Source organism: Anolis sagrei, chromosome 2 (assembly GCF_037176765.1).
Source record: "Anolis sagrei isolate rAnoSag1 chromosome 2, rAnoSag1.mat, whole genome shotgun sequence".
Classification (NCBI taxonomy): domain Eukaryota; kingdom Metazoa; phylum Chordata; class Lepidosauria; order Squamata; family Dactyloidae; genus Anolis; species Anolis sagrei.
The window spans coordinates 367,165-384,133 of NC_090022.1; the positions used below are offsets into that span (position 1 = coordinate 367,165).

Genomic DNA, 16,969 nt, shown 5'->3' on the forward strand with positions numbered 1-16,969 from the left:
TGGGACAGCAGGGGCGTTGTATGCTCTCTGCGTCCTGCTCCCGTTAACACCATGGCTGCCGCGCGTTGGACTAGCTGAAGCTTCCGGGCCGTCTTCAAGGGCAGCCCCACGTAGAGAGCGTTGCAGTAGTCGAGGCGGGATGTGACCAAAGCGTGTACCACCGTGGCCATATAGCAAATAAATAAATAAATAAATATACACTCCCACTTGTTTGAAAGGCAGACTCCCGCCAAAGCCAGAATCCCGCGTAAAAGTTTCCCACCACCACACAACTGCCTTCCTTCAAGGCCACCAGCTGCAAGATCCTTATCAGGGTAAGACGCCAGGAGTCTAGTTTTCGGCGCCAAAGTCTGGGCTCCGGAAACTGGATCCTGACATGACGTCCTCCTCCTCTTCTTCCTCCTGCAATGAAAATAGGACACATCTCTATACGCTTTCTGGGTCGAGAGGCCCGTGATATTTTTTTAGTAACCCACAGTGGAACACGGGGTGGACTTTCCCCAAACTCTTGGGTAGCTTCAACTTATACATGACATCATTTATTTTGTTCAAAATTCTGAATGGACCCAAATCACGTGGGGTGAGTTTTCTAGACGGCGCGTCCAACCTGATGTTTTTTGCGGACAGCCAGACTAATTCGCCTTTCTCTAACTTGTCCCCCTCCCTCCGTTTACGATCGGCGAATAGTTTGTGTTTCTTTTGGGCTTCCCGCAGTGATGTGACCACTCCTTCCCAGCTGGCCCTCATTCTATCTGCCCAATCCTCCTCCCTCCTTTGCTCTCCTTCCTCCCATTCCGGCAACTTTGGAAGGGGGGAAACCTCTTGGCCGTAAACCACTTTGAATGGGGACTCCCCAGTTGTGGAGTGCGGGGCTGCGTTGTACGCCAATTCTGCATAAGGGAGAAGATCCACCCAGTCTGACTGACGTTGGTTGGTGTATGATCTGAGGAATGTCCCTAAAGTTTGCTGAGTGCGTTCCACCCCCCCCCCACCCCCCAATTGTCATGGGGTGGAATGCGGAGCTTAACGTTCTCTCCACCCCTAGTAGTTGCATGAATTCCTTCCAGAATTTCGCAGTAAACTGAACCCCTCTGTCACTGATCACTTGTTCTGGATACCCATGCAGACGGTAAATATGTTTTACAAACAACTCCGCTAGTTTCTCCGCTGAGTGGAGTTTAGGGAGTGCAACAAAATGTGCCTGCTTGGAGAATAGATCAAGGACCATCCAGACGTACCGTTGGCCCTTGCTGGGTAGGAGTTCCCCAACAAAGTTGAAGGCGATCGAGCTCCACGGTTTCGTGGGGTCAGCCACCTTTTGTAACAGACCTGAGGGCTTCGTTGTGGGGGTTTTGTTTCTAGCACAAGTGTCGCATTTTGCAACATATAATTTGGTGTCACCCCTCATTCCTGGCCACCAACATTGCCGTGCTAGTAGTTTGGTAGTTTTTGTGACCCCAAAATGACCCGCACTTTTATTGTCATGACACCTCCTCCTCATCTCCTCCCGCAAGACTTTGGGAATGTATGGTTTTCTGTTCACGAACCCCAATCTGCCATTCCACTCCACCTTTTCCTTATTCTCCTGGAGCCATTTGTCTTCCTTGTACGCTTGCTTCAGTTCATCCTCCCAACTCTCTCCCCCTCCTCCTACTCCAACAAGCTCTTTGCTGTGCTCTGCTTGTGCCCTGGTCACGACTGCCATCCCCCCTCGCTGCACTGATATGAGGCTCTCGAGCACCTGCTCTTCTTTCCCCTCCTGTTTAGGCATACGAGAGAGCGTGTCTGCGACCACGTTCACTTTTCCTTTGTGGAATTTTAATTCGAACTGGAAACAGGAGAAGAACTGAGGCCACTGAATTTGTTTGGCTGACAATTTGCGGGGAGATGTTAGGTACTGTATGTTTCTATGGTCAGTCCACACCTCGAATGGGACTCTGCTCCCTTCTAACAGGTGCCTCCAACATTCCAGTGCCTTCATTATTGCAAGTGCTTCCTTCTCCCAAATCGGCCAATTGCATTCTGTCTCAGTAAATTTTTTGGATAGGAACCCACAAGGTTTCAAGGTTCCTTCAGAATCTCTTTGCATAAGCGCTGCCCCGTATGCCCAATTGGAGGCGTCGCAATGAAGCACAAATTGCTTGGCCGTATCTGGGTGAATTAAAAGTGGTTCCTCTGTGAATCTGCACTTCAGTTTTTCGAAGGCATCCTGACACTCCTCTGACCACACTAGCTTAGCCCCCGGGGATCGTGTTTTGGCCGTCTCCCCCCTCCCTTTTGTTTTCAGCAGTTCTGTGAGTGACAATGTGAGCTGGGCAAAGTCCTTTGTGAATGTCCGGTAAAAGTTTGCGAACCCCAAGAATGACTGTAGCTGCTTGCGTGTGGTTGGTGGCTCCCATACCTTCACATCCTCCACCTTCGTGGGGTCCATGGCTATACCCCTGTGGGAGATCCTATACCCCAAGAAGTCAATTTGCTTCCTATTAAATTCATATTTGGCTAGTTTGGCAAACAATTTTGCCTCCCTTAGCCTTTGGAGCACTTCCCTTACCAATTGGATGTGGTCTGTTTCATTTTTACTAAAAATGATTACATCATCAATAAAACAAAAGACCCCACGGTATAACAGTGGGTGTAACACTTCGTTGATCATTTGCATGAATGCTCCTCCCCCTCCTTTTAGGTCGTAAGGACACACACAAAATTGGAATAGTCCTAACGCACATGAGAATGCAGTTTTCCACCTATCCTCTGGCTTCACCGGAGTTTGTGGTAAGCCTCGACCAAGTCCAGTTTCGTGAACACCCTTCCCTCCGCCAGTCTGGACAGCAAGTCCTTGGTTAGGGGTAGGGAGTAACAGGTGGTTGTGCTCACGGCGTTTAGCCCCCTGTAATCTACACACAGCCGTAGTGAACCGTCCTTTTTCCGTCTAAATAGCACAGGGGCCCCGAGGGGGGAATCGGAAGGCTCAATGAACCCCCGCGCAAAGTTTTTGTCTATATACTGTTTCAACTCGTCCATCTCCCTAGCCGACATCGGGTAGATTTTGGCTTTAGGGAGTGTAGCGTCCTTGTGCAGTTCAATTTTCACCTCAACCCTCCTTTTGGGAGGTAGTCTGTCAGCTTCCTTCTCATCAAAAACATCAGCAAAGTCTCGATATTGGGGGGGAATGTCCTGCACCCAATCCCTTGGCTTGCTTTCCTCACCTCGGCCACCCATTCCCGTTGGTGTCTTTGGGAATCTCAGGCTCCTCTCCTCCCAATTTACATAAGGGTTTGCTCCTCGTAGCCATGGCATGCCCAGGATTACGTTGTATGTTGCTAATTGGGAGACAACGAATGATATCTCACCCTCCCAGTCGCCCACTTTGCACTTCACTCCCCTAACTTCAAACCTTGCTGGGGCGCCTGATGCCATTGATCCGTCTAATTGAGTGAAGGCTATGGGGGTCTGCTAAGTTATCTTCTCGCATTCTAATTCCTCTGCTAGTTCAGGAGTCATTATGTTCCTGGAACACCCGCAGTCTACAAAGGCTTCCCCTCTAGCCTGATGGGGAAGACTAACATTCCAGGGTTGTGACTCACCAAAGATCCCATTGGGGCCTCAAGGGGGAAACATTCCTCCGCTTTCTTTCCGGCAGCGGCTTTCGTTTTGGGCCGCGGGGGTTCCCCCCCTTTCCTCTGCCAACACCCGGATGCTCTGTGGCCCAAACGGCCGCAAATAAAGCACCCGTTTTGCCAGCTTCTCTCTCCGCTTGCGGGTTCTTTCCCGGGCGGCTCCCCTCCAGGCTTCTGGCTCTCCGTCCTTGGCGGTCCGGGCTGCGCTGCCGCTCCTCGATGCCTTTTGACCTGGGCCAACGTTGTCTTGACACGCCCGGCTAGTTGGATCCACCCTTGGATCATCCCCGGGTCGTCGCGGTGAAGCGCCCAGGCTAGTAGCTCCTTCCTCAGGCCCTCTTTAAAGATCACGACCTTTGTTTGGGCCGACCACTCCGGGACTCTTTCGGCAAGCAACTGGAATTCCTCGGCGAATTCCGACACGGTTCTCTGGCCTTGAGTTATTGTTTTCAGCCTGTCCCTCGCCTTGATGCGCTCTAAGCGGTCCCAGAAGCGTGTTTCTAGGGCCGCTAAGAACGCCCTCGCTGACCCCAAGCATGGGTCGCACCGGGCGTGGAGCTGGACGTACCAGCTTGCTGCGCCTCCCCTCAGCGTTGCGCCCACAGCTCTCACTCGGCTAGCCTCCGACCTGAAAGCGTGCGCGTTGTCCTCCAAGTATCCTCTCACTATCGTCAGGAAAAAGTCAAGGTCTTCGGATCTCCCTCCGAATTCGGCACGCAGCTCCTCTCTCCTCTCCACTTTCCCAACCTGATGACCTTCCCTCAAGATCTCCTTTTGGAATCAAAGACTATTTAGAGGAGGAGGAGGAAAGGAGACAACGAAGGAGTGACTCTCTACCGGCAAGTCTTTGATTATAATGATACACCCTGTTACCCTATTGCATACAAGCAGGAATATCTAACCGATATAGACAAAGAGATAACCCAGAAAACAGAAAGGAAGGAAGGAAGAGGAGGAGAAACAAGAAATGGATGGACAAGCTTGATTTTTGAAATAGAAAACAAAAGTGCCGTTCTTCTTGTGACGAAAGAGGCCCAGTCTCAGTGCAATCATGATTTGTCATTTTCTGGATCAGAGAGAAAAGAGGAAGCATTGCCAAATATAGGAGCATGTTTGCAAAAGACATTCATTTGGAAACTTACCAAAATGCGACATTGATGGGATAAAAGCGCTTAAAGAAGAAATCCAACATTCAGTTGCAACCTCCTAAAATGGAGACAGGAAAACAACATAAGAAGTGTTCCGTAATGATTCCCTTACACTAACTAGCTGGCAAAAGCCCAAGGAGGTGGGCCTGCCGAAGCCACGGCATCCATCTTAGAGAAGGGAGACAGGGAGACACCATCTTAGGTTAGGTATGCCTCAAGGGGGCGTGTTCTAGTCTTGGGGGAAAGTTAGAAGGCTAGGATTGGTTAGAAAGATGGGGGCGGAGCGTAAGTGGGATGAAGAAAAAAGTGACTTCTAAACTGAGGTTTGAGGTTCCGGTTTGCCAGTGTGTGGGTTTGGAGAAGAAGTGTTGGCGTTAGTGAGAGCAGTTTGGGTTTTGAAGAAGGATTTTGGGTCAGTCTTTTGAGGAGTATTCAGAATAGCTATAGAGAATACAGCTAGACTACTGTGTGGAACAGAACCCTGTTAGTGGTCTGTTCACTTCCTAAGGAAGGCTTGTTCGGGGTTTTGGCTAGATTCCTAAGGCGGATTTTTGGGAGTTACTTAGAATCATAGAATCAAAGAGTTGGAAGAGACCTCGTGGGCCTTCATCCAGTCCAACCCCATTCTGCCAAAAAGCAGGGATATTGCATTCAAAGCACCCCTGACAGATGGCCATCCAGCCTCTGCTTAAAAGCTTCCAAAAAAGGAGCCTCCACCACACTCCAGGGCAGAGAGTTCCACTGCTGAACGGCTCTCACAGTCAGGAAGTTTTTCCTAATGTTCAGATGGAATCTCCTTTCTTGTAGTTTGAAGCCATTGTTCCGCATCCTAGTCTCCAGGGAAGCAGAAAACAAGCTTGCTCCCTCCTCCCTGTGGCTTTCTCTCACATATTTATACTTTCAGAGATTCATTTCCTGAAGTAATTTTCTGTGTTGAAACTTCTAAGACTGGTAACCCAGAAGTTTTAAGATCTTGACCCTAAACGCAACCACAAGTTCTATACCAGTCTATTACAGCAACCATTAAGCTTTTTTACCTGAATAATTCTAGCCTGTGAAATAAATGTTCTTGTTCTTTTTACCAATTTATACAAGCCTCAGTGTGAATACCTTTGTGGTCAAAGCCTTATTCAAATACAGTTTGCAGCAGCCTCTAGGAACACTATAGTGACACAGAGAGTGTTACTGAACAGCTTCTCTGTCGCAACTCAGGATAGTTTCACCTTGCTCAAGACACCAGCACACACCAGGGCTGTAAGTTTTGTAGTTTATTGAGAAAAAGCAAAATCAAAACAGAGGAATAAAGATGCAAAAGTTCAATAGGCAAAACAGAGTCTCAAATGCAAAGGCAAAGTTCCCAAGATCCAAAGGCAAATAATATGAAGCATAGTCCCTTAGCATTGGTCAAACAAGCGTACATGACAGACAACCAAGGTCTCTGAAAAATCAGGATAAAAATCAAAGTCCCAAGAAGCCAGAAGCGTTCCGCAAAAGAAGAAATCTGATTCTGTCACTAGGGGAAAAAAACTAATCACAACTAATTAGTTATTTCTGGGGACTGTTTGTTTAAGGACCCTCAAAATGCAATCAGCCATTTCTCAGTCTCTCCTATAAGTGATGTGACCACCCTTAGATTGTACAATATGGCAAGGAGAATAATTTTTCCCCTTAAATCCACTTAATAAATTTGTATCCGTAAGACCTGGGCCAGGTACTTGGGTTTGAGCCGGATGTTGTAGAAACACACACCATATATGTTCATGTGTAACTTGAGGGCAGGTTTTGGGGCCAAAACTAAGAATGATGATATGACCCATGGATAGATCAACGGGCATTCTGTGGAGATGGGATCAGCTGCCTCTAGACATCGCTGCATTCAAAAAAGACAGAAGCAGGGTCATGACAAAAAAAAGTATCTGGAGTTGGGTGTTCCCTTGATGTATGGCAGGAACACTTTTCCTGCCCATGAAGATCCACCCAGAGGAAACACAACATACAAACAATCTACAAACCCACCAAGAAAATCCAACAAATGCTACGTTCAGCAAAGGACAAGAGGGATCCTCTCACCTCTGCAGGAGTCTACCATTGTATCCCATGCAGCTGTGGACAAGTCTCCAGAGGGACCACCAAACGCAGAAATGCCCAGACACGCATCAAGGAACATGAAAGGCACTGCAGACTACTTCAACCAGAGAAGTCAGCCACAGCAGAGCACCTGATGAACCAGCCTGGACACAGCATATTATTGGAGAAGACAGAAATGCTGGACCACACCAACAACCACCATGTCAGGCTACACAGAGAAGCCATTGAAGTCCACAAGAAGCATGTGGACAATTTCAACAGAAAGGAAGAGACCATGAAAATGAACAAAATCTGGTTACCAGTATTAAAAAACTCTAAAATTACAACAGCAAAACAGCAGAGAGGAAACAACCAGGCACAGATTAACACCTCCCAGCAAGAGATTTTCCCAGGCTCAGGCAAGCCTTCAAATGCTAATGAGGGTGATCAGCTAAACATTCACACCTAACTGCAGCAGGGAAGAGCTCTTTGCCCCACCCCAGCCATTCCACAGATATATAAACCCATTGTCCTAATTCCAACAGACCTCACACCTCTGAGGATGCTTGCCATAGATGCAGGCAAAACGTCAGGAGAGAATGCCTCTAGAACATGGCTCTATAGCCCGAAAAAAACCACAAGAACCTAGTGAATCCAGCCATGAAAGCCTTCGACAATAAATTCATTCATGGCTTTTTCTTTCAAATTATAATCCGGCCCTCCAACAGTTTGCGGGACTGTGGCCTGGCCCTCTGTTTAAAAAGTTTGGGGACCCCTGCTGCCATAGGCACTCCACATAGGCACAACACCCCACACCTAGAGGCAGGCGCTCTGGCCACCAGGGGCGCTGTTACTTCCTCATTCTTGGCCTCTTCCCTGGAGATTTTTATGGCCTCCCCCTCCCCGCCACCCAAGCCGGGCATTATGGGAGGGAGGGGGGTACGGAGGGAGGGCTCCCCTCGCGAACCCCCCCCTTTTCCCCTCCCCCCCCCGAAGCAGAGGCCTCCTCCTCCTCCTCCTCCTCACCTGGCGCCCCAACGGAGCTTCGCCGGAAGGAAAGAGGAAGGGAGGGAGGCCTTGGCGGCTGCCTTGTTTCACCAAGAGAAGAGCGACGGCGGCGGCAGCAGAGGAAGGCAGGAAGGAAGAGGAGGAGCCCGGCAACAGAGGGAGGAGGGAGGGAGTGGGCGTGGCCCGGCTGGCCTCCCGGTCCCTGATTGGTGCCGCCGCCCCTGGCCCCGCCCCTCCTCTTCCTCCTGTCAGAGAGTGGCGCGCAGGAAGGAAGGAGGAGGAGCCCTGAGGCGGAGTCTGCCTGGCAACAGAGGGAGGGAGGGAGTGGGCGGAACCCGGCTGGCCTCCCGGTCCCTGATTGGCGCCGCCGCCCCCCTTGGCAAGATATCTCCCGGGCAGGGAGGAGGAGGAGGAGGAGGGGGTCCTGAGGCGGAGTCTGCCCGGCAAAAGAGCGAGAGAGGGAAAGAGGGGGCGTGGCCCGGCTGGCCTCCCGGTCCCTGATTGGTGCTGCCGCCCCTGGCCCCGCCCCTCGGAAGGAAGCAAGAGGGCGTGAGGAGGAGCCCTGAGGCGGAGTCTGCCTGGGAACAGAGGGAGGGAGGGAGGCAGTGGGCGGGGCCCGGCTGGCCTCCCGGTCCCTGATTGGTGCTGCCGCCCCTGGCCCCGCCTCTGGCCCCGCCCCTCGGAAGGAAGCAAGATGGCGGGAGGAGGAGCCCTGAGGCGGAGTCTGCCCGGCAACAGAGGGAGGGAGTGGGCGGGGCCCGGCTGGCCTCCCGGCCCCTGATTGGCGCCGCTGCCCATGGCCCCGCCCCTCCGAAGGAAGCAAGATGGCGGGCGGGCAGGAAGAAGGAGGAGGAGGAGCCCTGAGGCGCAGTCTGCCCGGCAACAGAGGGAGGGGCGGGGCCCGGCTGGCCACCCGGCCCCTGATTGGCGCCGCCGCCGCCCCTGGTCCCGCCCCTCTTCCTCCTCCTGTCAGGGGGAAGAAGGAGGAGGAGGATGAGGAGGATTGCGCCTTCCATCCTTCCTTCCTTCCTTCCTGCCCAGTGCACACTGACTTCTCCTGAGTGTTCCGTGGGGCAGCTTGGCCACGCTCTTCCCGAAGCCTTCTCCTCTCCTGAGGCTTCTTGGCCTACATAGAACAAGCCCTATGAGGAGCGGCTTAAGGAGCTGGGTGTATTTAGCCTGAAGAAGAGAAGGCTGAGAGGAGATATGATGAGGGCCATGTATAAATATGTGAGAGGAAGTCATAGGGAGGAGGAGGAGGAGGGAGCAAGCTTCCTTTCTGCTTCCCTGGAGACTAGGACGCAAGGGAGTAGATTCCACCTGAACATTATTAGGAAGAACTTCCTGACTGTGAAAGCCGTTCAGCAGTGGAACTCTCTGCCTTCCCCGGAGGGAGTGTGGTGGAGGCTCCTTCTTTGGAAGCTTTGAAACAGGGGCTGGGTGGCCATCTGTCAGGGGTGATTTGGATGCAATATTCCTGCTTCTTGGCAGAATGGGGTTGGACTGGATGATGGCCCACGAGGTCTCTTCCAACTCTTTGATTCTAGGATTCTATGTCTCTCCATCAGGCAGTCAGGCGGCTCCAGAGGGGAAGAGAAGGGGCCTCTCTCCCTGGGAGCGAGCGAGGGAGGCCGGTGGGGTCAGTCGAGACCTCTCTATCTATCCCCGTGGAAGGAGGCCCTTCCCGGGTGGGTGGCAGGGAGGGAGGGAGGGAGCCATAAAGAAAGAAAAAACGAACCCTGGCCTGCCTGAGGCAAAGGGGAAGGCTGCCATTAGCCCACCGTGATCAGCACCAAATGGCCTTGCAGCTCCAAAGCCTGGCTTCTTCTAGAGGCAACGTGGTTTGAAAAAGGGAATTTCAGAGATGTTCCCAATGCCCGTATGTCCTGATTTACTGCCATATTGGCCTATTTCTGCAGTGTTGTTCATTCATTCAGTCATTTCCAAGACTTTGTGACCTCATGAACCAGCCCACGCCAGAGCTCCCTGTCACCTGTCACCACCCCCAGCTCCTTCAAGGTCAAGTCAGTCCCTTCAAGGATCCCATCCACCCACTTTGCCCTTGCTCGGCCCCTCTTCCTTTTTCCTTCCATTTTCTCCAGCCAAAGGACTTCATCTTGGCCTCTCCTCTCCTTCCCTCCAATGACCAGTTGGGCTTTATTCCCTGAAGTATGGACTGGTTGGATCTTCTGGCGGTCCAAGGCACTCTCAGAACTTTCCTCCAACAACACCACAGTTCAAAAGCATCTATCATCCTTCGCTAAGCCTTCCTTATGGTATAGCTCTCACATCCATAGGTGACTACGGGGAATACCATTGCTTTGACTATGCGGATCTTCATTGCCAGTGTGATGTCTCCACTCTCCACTATTTTATCGAGATTGGCCGCTGGGGGAGATCATCTGGAGTGTCGGAGTAAGGTGTTATCTGTACTCAGATGACGTCCAAATCTGTCACTCCTTCCCATCTGTTACTAAGGAGGCTGTTCAGACCTTGAACCGGTGCTTGGTCGCTGTGTCGGACTGGATGAGGGCTAACACATTGAAATTAAATCCAGACAAGACAGAGGTCCTCCTGGTCAGTCACAAGGCCGAACAAGGCATAGGGTTACAGCCTGTGTTATACGGGGTCACGCTCCCCCTGAAGATGCAGGTTCGCAGCTTGGGAGTGATCCGGGATTCATCACTGAGCCTGGAACCCCAGGTTTCGGTGGTGGCCAGGGGAGCTTTTGCACAGTTAAAACCCGTGCACCAGCTGCGCCCGTACCTTGGGAAGTCAGATCTGGCCACGGTCATCCACGCTCTGGTTACATCCGAAATAGATTACTGCAATGCGCTCTACGTGGGGCTGCCTTTGAAGATGGTTCGGAAACTTCAGGTAGTCCAACGGGCGGCAGCCAGATTACTAACTGGGGTGACATACAGGGAGCATACCACCCCCTGTTGTGCCAGCTCCACTGGCTGCCAGTCCATCTCCGAGCCCAATTCAAAGTGCTGGTTTTGACCTATAAAGCTCTATACGGTTCTGGCCCAGCTTACTTGTCCGAACGCATCCACCCCTACGTCCCCCCAACTTTCAGACACATTCGTACTGATGGAAGTCACCGTTTGTGCAGCTGAGGCCCAGCAAGGTTGGGAAATGTAGCGTCAAGTCCCCAAAACAGACCCCAGAAAAAAAGGAGACTCCCAAGCTGCAAACTTGCATCTTCAGGGGGAGTGTGGCCCCGTCGCCCATCCCAAGCAGTGACCCTACGCCCTGTCCAGCCTTGCAACTAAACAGGAGGACCTCTGTCTTGCCTGGATTCAGTTTCGGTTTGTTTGCCCTCATCCAGTGCCTTCAAAGGTCCGCTGGATCCATGTACAGAAGATCTGTGGATACAGAGAGGGGACCAACTATTCTTTTTTGACAGCGTGTTTGGGGCCCTTTGGGTTTTACTCAGCCTGGGTCTCCAAATGTCACTGCGCGACAACCTTGGGAATTATCAGCCGTAATGGAGGTGATGGGCCTTGTAACCCAACTTCCCTTGTGGGGCTGAGGCTGGGGGAAGGCTCCTTGAAAGCCTTTGGAAGCCAGGCCCCACAAGCCTCGCCTCCCAATCCCAGCCCCACTCCCCTGGCTCCACGGACCAAACTGCGGCCTTCCAGATGTCACGAGATCCCCATTCACTCCCTCCTGCTCCGATCATCATGGGGTCCCCACAGGGAGATAGGGGTCTTTACCTCCTGGCAGAGGTGTTGCTCTTCAGGTAACGAACCATTGTGTCCTCCTGGGTTTGACTTGGAAGAGCCTTGTCTTTCACGAAATGTAAACAGAGATCGTTTCCATGAGAGTTAATCCGGTTTATGGTCAGCAAACGTTGACAGGTGTAAACAGATGTCAACCTTTCTCTGATCCCTGCCACAGTTCCCATCACAGTTTCCCATGGCAGGTCAACCATTTCAGTTCTCATTGGCAACTTTTAATTATTGTTCCTTAGGCAAGTAGTTGCTTTCCAGGCCTCAATATTTTTGAATGGTGTCCTTAGAATCTTTATTTATGTAGTTATTTATTTATTTACTGTATTTGTATACGGCCCTTCCCAGCCCGTAGGCGACTCAAGGCGGTTAACAGGGCAAAAATTCAATGCTTATAATGACATAAATGCAATTAAAAACATAACATATAATAAAAACTAAACAAATCAATAAAATATAAATTTATAGTGTCTCCTTGTTAAAAACATTGTCTGGACTCATTGTCTAGTCGTTCCATTTTCCTAGGTCAGTTACTCTTCGTTTGCAAATGCTTGTTCAAAAAGCCACGTCTTGACTTGTTTCCAGAATGTTCAAAGGGAGGTGGCCGATCTAATATCCCTAGGGTGGGCGTTCCACAGCCGAGGGGTCACCACCAATTTATTTATTTATTTATTTGCTGCATTTGTTGACCGCCATTCTCAGCCCTAGGGCGACTCACGAGAATCAATTGGTGACCAAAGTGGTTGCAGAGAAGGACCCGGTACAGGGGGTTGTTGATTCTGAATTAAGAGTCCAGGTTTGGCTGGGTTTAAGCCTGTTGTGCCAGCTGTGAAACCTTATGAAGTGTTTGCCTGAGTTTACTCATGAAACCTTTCCAATGTATCCATCAAGATTTGTACCTCTTTTGAAGAACAGTTATACATTGTTATACTCCTGTTAAAATAAACTTGTTACTTTTTCCTCAAGCCTTGCCTAATACAGTTCCTTATAAGCTGAACAGCCTGGAATAGTAAAGTCAGGCCAGGAAAGTAAACGCTACGCTATCACTGAAACAAAGCCTTCTTTAATTAACAGTTCCTTTGTAAAGTAGTTCCTAGGCTGATATTGATCGTTGCCCAGCTTCCCTCATAGATTAGGTGGCAGTGGGTGTTTTACCACGCGCACCTTCACATTTGGTGGCATTCGGTGGCATTAATACAGTCTTCTTTACAATTGGTGGCAGCAGTTTAATAACGACTTCCTCACACCCAGAGCTTGTGAAAATTGAACCCTTTTACAGGTGGGAGAGAGAGAAGCCCACGGCGTCCTGTCTGTAAAGCAAACCTTTTGTATCGTTACCCCAAAACCCCCATGCCTATGGGATATATGGAGCATGGTGATCAGATCATGATATGAATAAACATAACAGTTTAAATAATGTACCAGTAAGGCCTTTTCGCAGACCACCATGAGAATTTGGGGGGGGGGGGACGGCTTTGGGGGCTTCAGCCCAACTACATGCCTGCTCCTGGCACTGTATGGGTTTTAGAATACAGTTCAGCTTTTGCTCTGAGGAGCCTTTGCTCAGGCATTTTGCTCAACCATTTCTACTGCTCTCTCATTTGGACGAAGGAGCCCCCCGTGGCGCAGTGGGTTAAACCCCTTCTGTTCCGACAGGACTGAAGACCGACAGGTCGCAGGTTCGAATCTGGGGAGAGGCGGATGAGCTCCCTCTATCAGCTCCAACTCCTCATGCAAAGGGGACATGAGAGAAGCCTCCCACAAGGATGACAAAAACCATCAAAATCATCCGGGCAATGTCCCCTGGGCAACGTCCTTGCAGACGGCCAATTCTCTCACACCAGGAGTTACTCCTGACACGACCAAAAAAATTTGGACGAAGATGAAGAAGCCTTATTTTGTATTGTTTACAGAGACTATTTAAGTCGCGCTGTTTGTTTTGTTTGCAACACTGCAAGTTTATGTTTTATCTCTGCTGACAAGAGTCAAGTTTTTCTGTTCTTTTCCCTCTTGCCTGTGTGCAATGTTGTTGTGTCTTCTGAATGTGGACCTGGCTGAAACACGCAATGCGCAACAAAACAGACTGAAGGGTCGCTTTTATTCCAACACTGTGGCTGAACTCATGAGAAAAAACGAAATGCAAAGAGACAGAATGGGGGACAATGCCTGGCTCGAGAGCAGTACGTGTGGAAAAGATCTTGGAGTCCTCGTGGGGAGGAAGTTAAACATGAGCCAGGAATGTGATGTGGCGGCAAAAAAAAGCCAATGGGATGTTGGCCTGCATCAATAGGAGCCTAGTGTCTAGATCTAGGGAAGTCATGCTCCCCATGCTCTATTCCGCTTTGGTTAGACCACGTCTGGAATATTGTGTCCAATTCTGGGCACCACAATTCAAGAGAGAGATTGACTCTAAGCTGGAATGTGTCCAGAGGAGGGCGACTAAAATGATCAAGGGTCTGGAGAACAAGCCCTATGAGGAGCGGCTTAGGGAACTGGGCATGTTTGGCCTGAAGAAGAGAAGGATGAGAGGAGACATGATGATAGCCATGTATAAATATGTGAGAGGAAGCCACAGGGAGGAGGAGGGAGCAAGCTTGTTTTCTGCTTCCCTGGAGAGAGACTAGGACGCAATGGAACAATGGCTTCAAACTACAAGAGAGGAGATTCCATCTGAACATGAGGAAGAACTTCCTGACTGGGAGAGCCGTTCAGCAGTGGAACTCTCTGCCCCGGAGGGAGTGTGGTGGAGGCTCCTTCTTTGGAAGCTTTTAAGCAGAGGCTGGATGGCCATCTGTCAGGGGTGGTTTGAATGCAATATTCCTGCTTCTTGGCAGAATGGGGTTGGACTGGATGGCCCCCCATGAGGTCTCTTCCAACTCTTTGATTCTATGATCTATGATCTCTGCTGACAAGAGTCAAGTTTTTCTGTTCTTTTCCCTCTTGCCTGTGTGCAATGTTATTGTGTCTTCTGAATGTGGACCTGGCTGAAACACGCAATGCGCAACAAAACAGACTGAAGGATCACTTCTATCCCAGAGCTGTGGCTGTGCTGAACTCCATGGGCACTGGGGGCTGTGTGGTGGTGGCTGGATGAGGGGTGGGTGCCTTGTTTTGTGGCGTGTCCTTGGGAAGGACTTCAATTTCGTTGTGCAATTGCACAATGGCAATATTCAGTTTGTAGGAGGCGGAGGGCAAAGTGCGGCTCAGCCGGAGAACCCTCCTGGGGCCCCTGGGCAAGCCTCTCGGCCTGAATCCTCAACCTGGCCAAGAAACCGGTGGGACCGAATCCCTGAGCGGGAGGCGTCTAAGAACAACCACAACTCAAACGGGAAGGTGGAGCTGCACACCGCACTCCTCACCGCCGCCTCAGGCGCAGGGTGTGTGGCATTTCACACGTGGGAGGGAGGGAGGGAGCGGTGGGTCTGGTCTCGCAACACAGGAGCAGCTGTTGTCACGCAACTGGATTCCCGTGCGTGTTGCTTGCCAGAATCCCTCGACAGGGATAAACTCTTGACCCCAAAGGCAAGCAAAGCCTCGAAAGTGGGGAAGAGAAAATGTTGGTTTGATTCAAATGTGATGATCAGAGAAGTTGTCAGGGCGTCCGCACCAGCTTGGGCCTAGCTGCTTTGTTCCTCCGTGACGTGATATAGAATCACAGAATCAAAGAGTTGGAAGAGACCTCATGGGCCATCCAGTCTAACCCCATTCTGCCAAGAAGCAGGAATATTGCATTCAAATCACCCCTGACAGATGGCCACCCAGCCTCTGCTTAAAAGCTTCCAAAGAAGGAGCCTCCACCACACTCCCTCCGGGGCAGAGAGTTCCACTGCTGAACGGCTCTCACAGTCAGGAGGTTCTTCCTCATGTTCAGATGGAATCTCCTCTCTTGTAGTTTGAAGAGGGGGAGGCTGGGAAGACTCTAGATGGGACCACTGTGGGAATGGAATGTGCCCAGGAGAGGGGGGTGGGACTGGGGAAGGAGATACGCGGGGCGTCTGGCAGGAAACCTTGAGAACTGCACAACCGCATTTCCTTCTACGAACCCATGTGATCTCTTTGATCTTCTGGAGAGACCCTCATTGCATTCCTGCCTCCATTGGTGGGGACGAGGGAGAGGGCCTTCTCTGTGGTGGCCCCTCGGATCTGGAATTCGCTCCCCAGAGATATTAGGCAAGCCCCCACCCTGGCAATCTTCAGGAGGAGCCTGACAACTTGGCTGCTCCAATGTGCCTTAGATGATTGACTACATCGGCGTTTCTCAACCTGGGGGTCGGGACCCCTGAGGGGGTCGTGAGGGGATGTCAGAGGGGTCACCAAGACCATCAGAAAATACAGTATTTTCTGTTGGTCGTGGGGGTTCTGTATGGAAAGTTTGGCCCAATTCTATTGTTGGTGGTGTTCAGAATGCTCTTTAATTATAGGTGAACTAGACATCTCAGCAACCACAACTCCCAAATATCATGGTCTATTTCCCCCAAATTCCTCCATATTGAGTATTCCTGTCAAGTCTGGTCCAGAGCCATCATTGTTGAGTCCATAGTGCTCTCTGGATGTGGGTGAACTATAACTCCAAAACTCAAGGTCAATGCCCATCAAACCCCTCTAGTATTTTCTATTGGCCATGGGAATTATGTACGTCAAGTTTGTTTCAATTCCATCCTTGGTGGAGATTCGAACGCTCTTTGATTGTAGGTTGAACTACTACTCCCAAATGACATTATGAGCCCCAACCCCCAACCCCACCAGCATTCAAATTTGGACATATCGGGTATTGGTGTCAAACTTGGTCCAGTGAATGAAAGTACATCCTGGATATCAGGGGTTCACATTACGATTCACAACAGAAGCAAAATGACACGTTTGAAGTAGCAACGAAAATAATGTGATGGTTGGGGGTCACCGCAACATAAGGAACTGTATTAAGGGGTCGCGGCATTCGGAAGGATGAGAAACACTGGATTACATGATCATCTCTGACCAAACTCTGCATCAAAGGCCCTCAGAAGCACTTTACTCTCTCGTTGTGCAATTAAATCCTTCCTCCTCCCCCGGAGCCCCGCCCTAGAATCCTAGAATCCAAGAGTTGGAAGAGACCCCCTCCTGGGCCATCATCCAGCCCAACCCCATTCTGCCAAGAAGCAGGAATATTGCAGTCAAAGCACCCCTGACAGATGGCCATCCAGCCTCTGCTTAAAAGCTTCCAAAGAAGGAGCCTCCACCACACTCCCTCCGGGGCAGAGAGTTCCAGTGCTGAACGGCTCTCACAGTCAGGAAGTTCTTCCTCGTGTTCAGGTGGAATCTCCTCTCTTGGAGTTTGAAGCCATTCTTCCCTTGCGTCCTTACTTACTTAGGCGATCCCTCGTTGGACGAGTAAGATGGTCTTCCATTATGGATT

At 50.6% G+C, this 16,969-nt stretch overlaps 1 protein-coding gene across 2 annotated transcripts in view; it reads right to left on the reverse strand.

Moving 5' to 3' along the window:
- Positions 1 to 16,969, reverse strand: part of LOC132766262 (zinc finger protein 135-like) — a 457,616-nt gene that overhangs the window by 56,787 nt on the left and 383,860 nt on the right. The window contains exons 1-2 of one of the 2 annotated variants that reach the window (XM_067464909.1): positions 7,859 to 7,943; positions 4,760 to 4,823 (exon numbers count right to left, since the gene is read on the reverse strand). The exons of the other annotated variant lie outside the window; for it this stretch is intronic. The gene's annotated coding sequence lies outside the window, so the exon portion shown is untranslated. Of the gene's footprint in view, positions 1 to 4,759; positions 4,824 to 7,858; positions 7,944 to 16,969 lie in introns of those variants that run through there. 2 annotated transcript variants of the gene reach the window in all.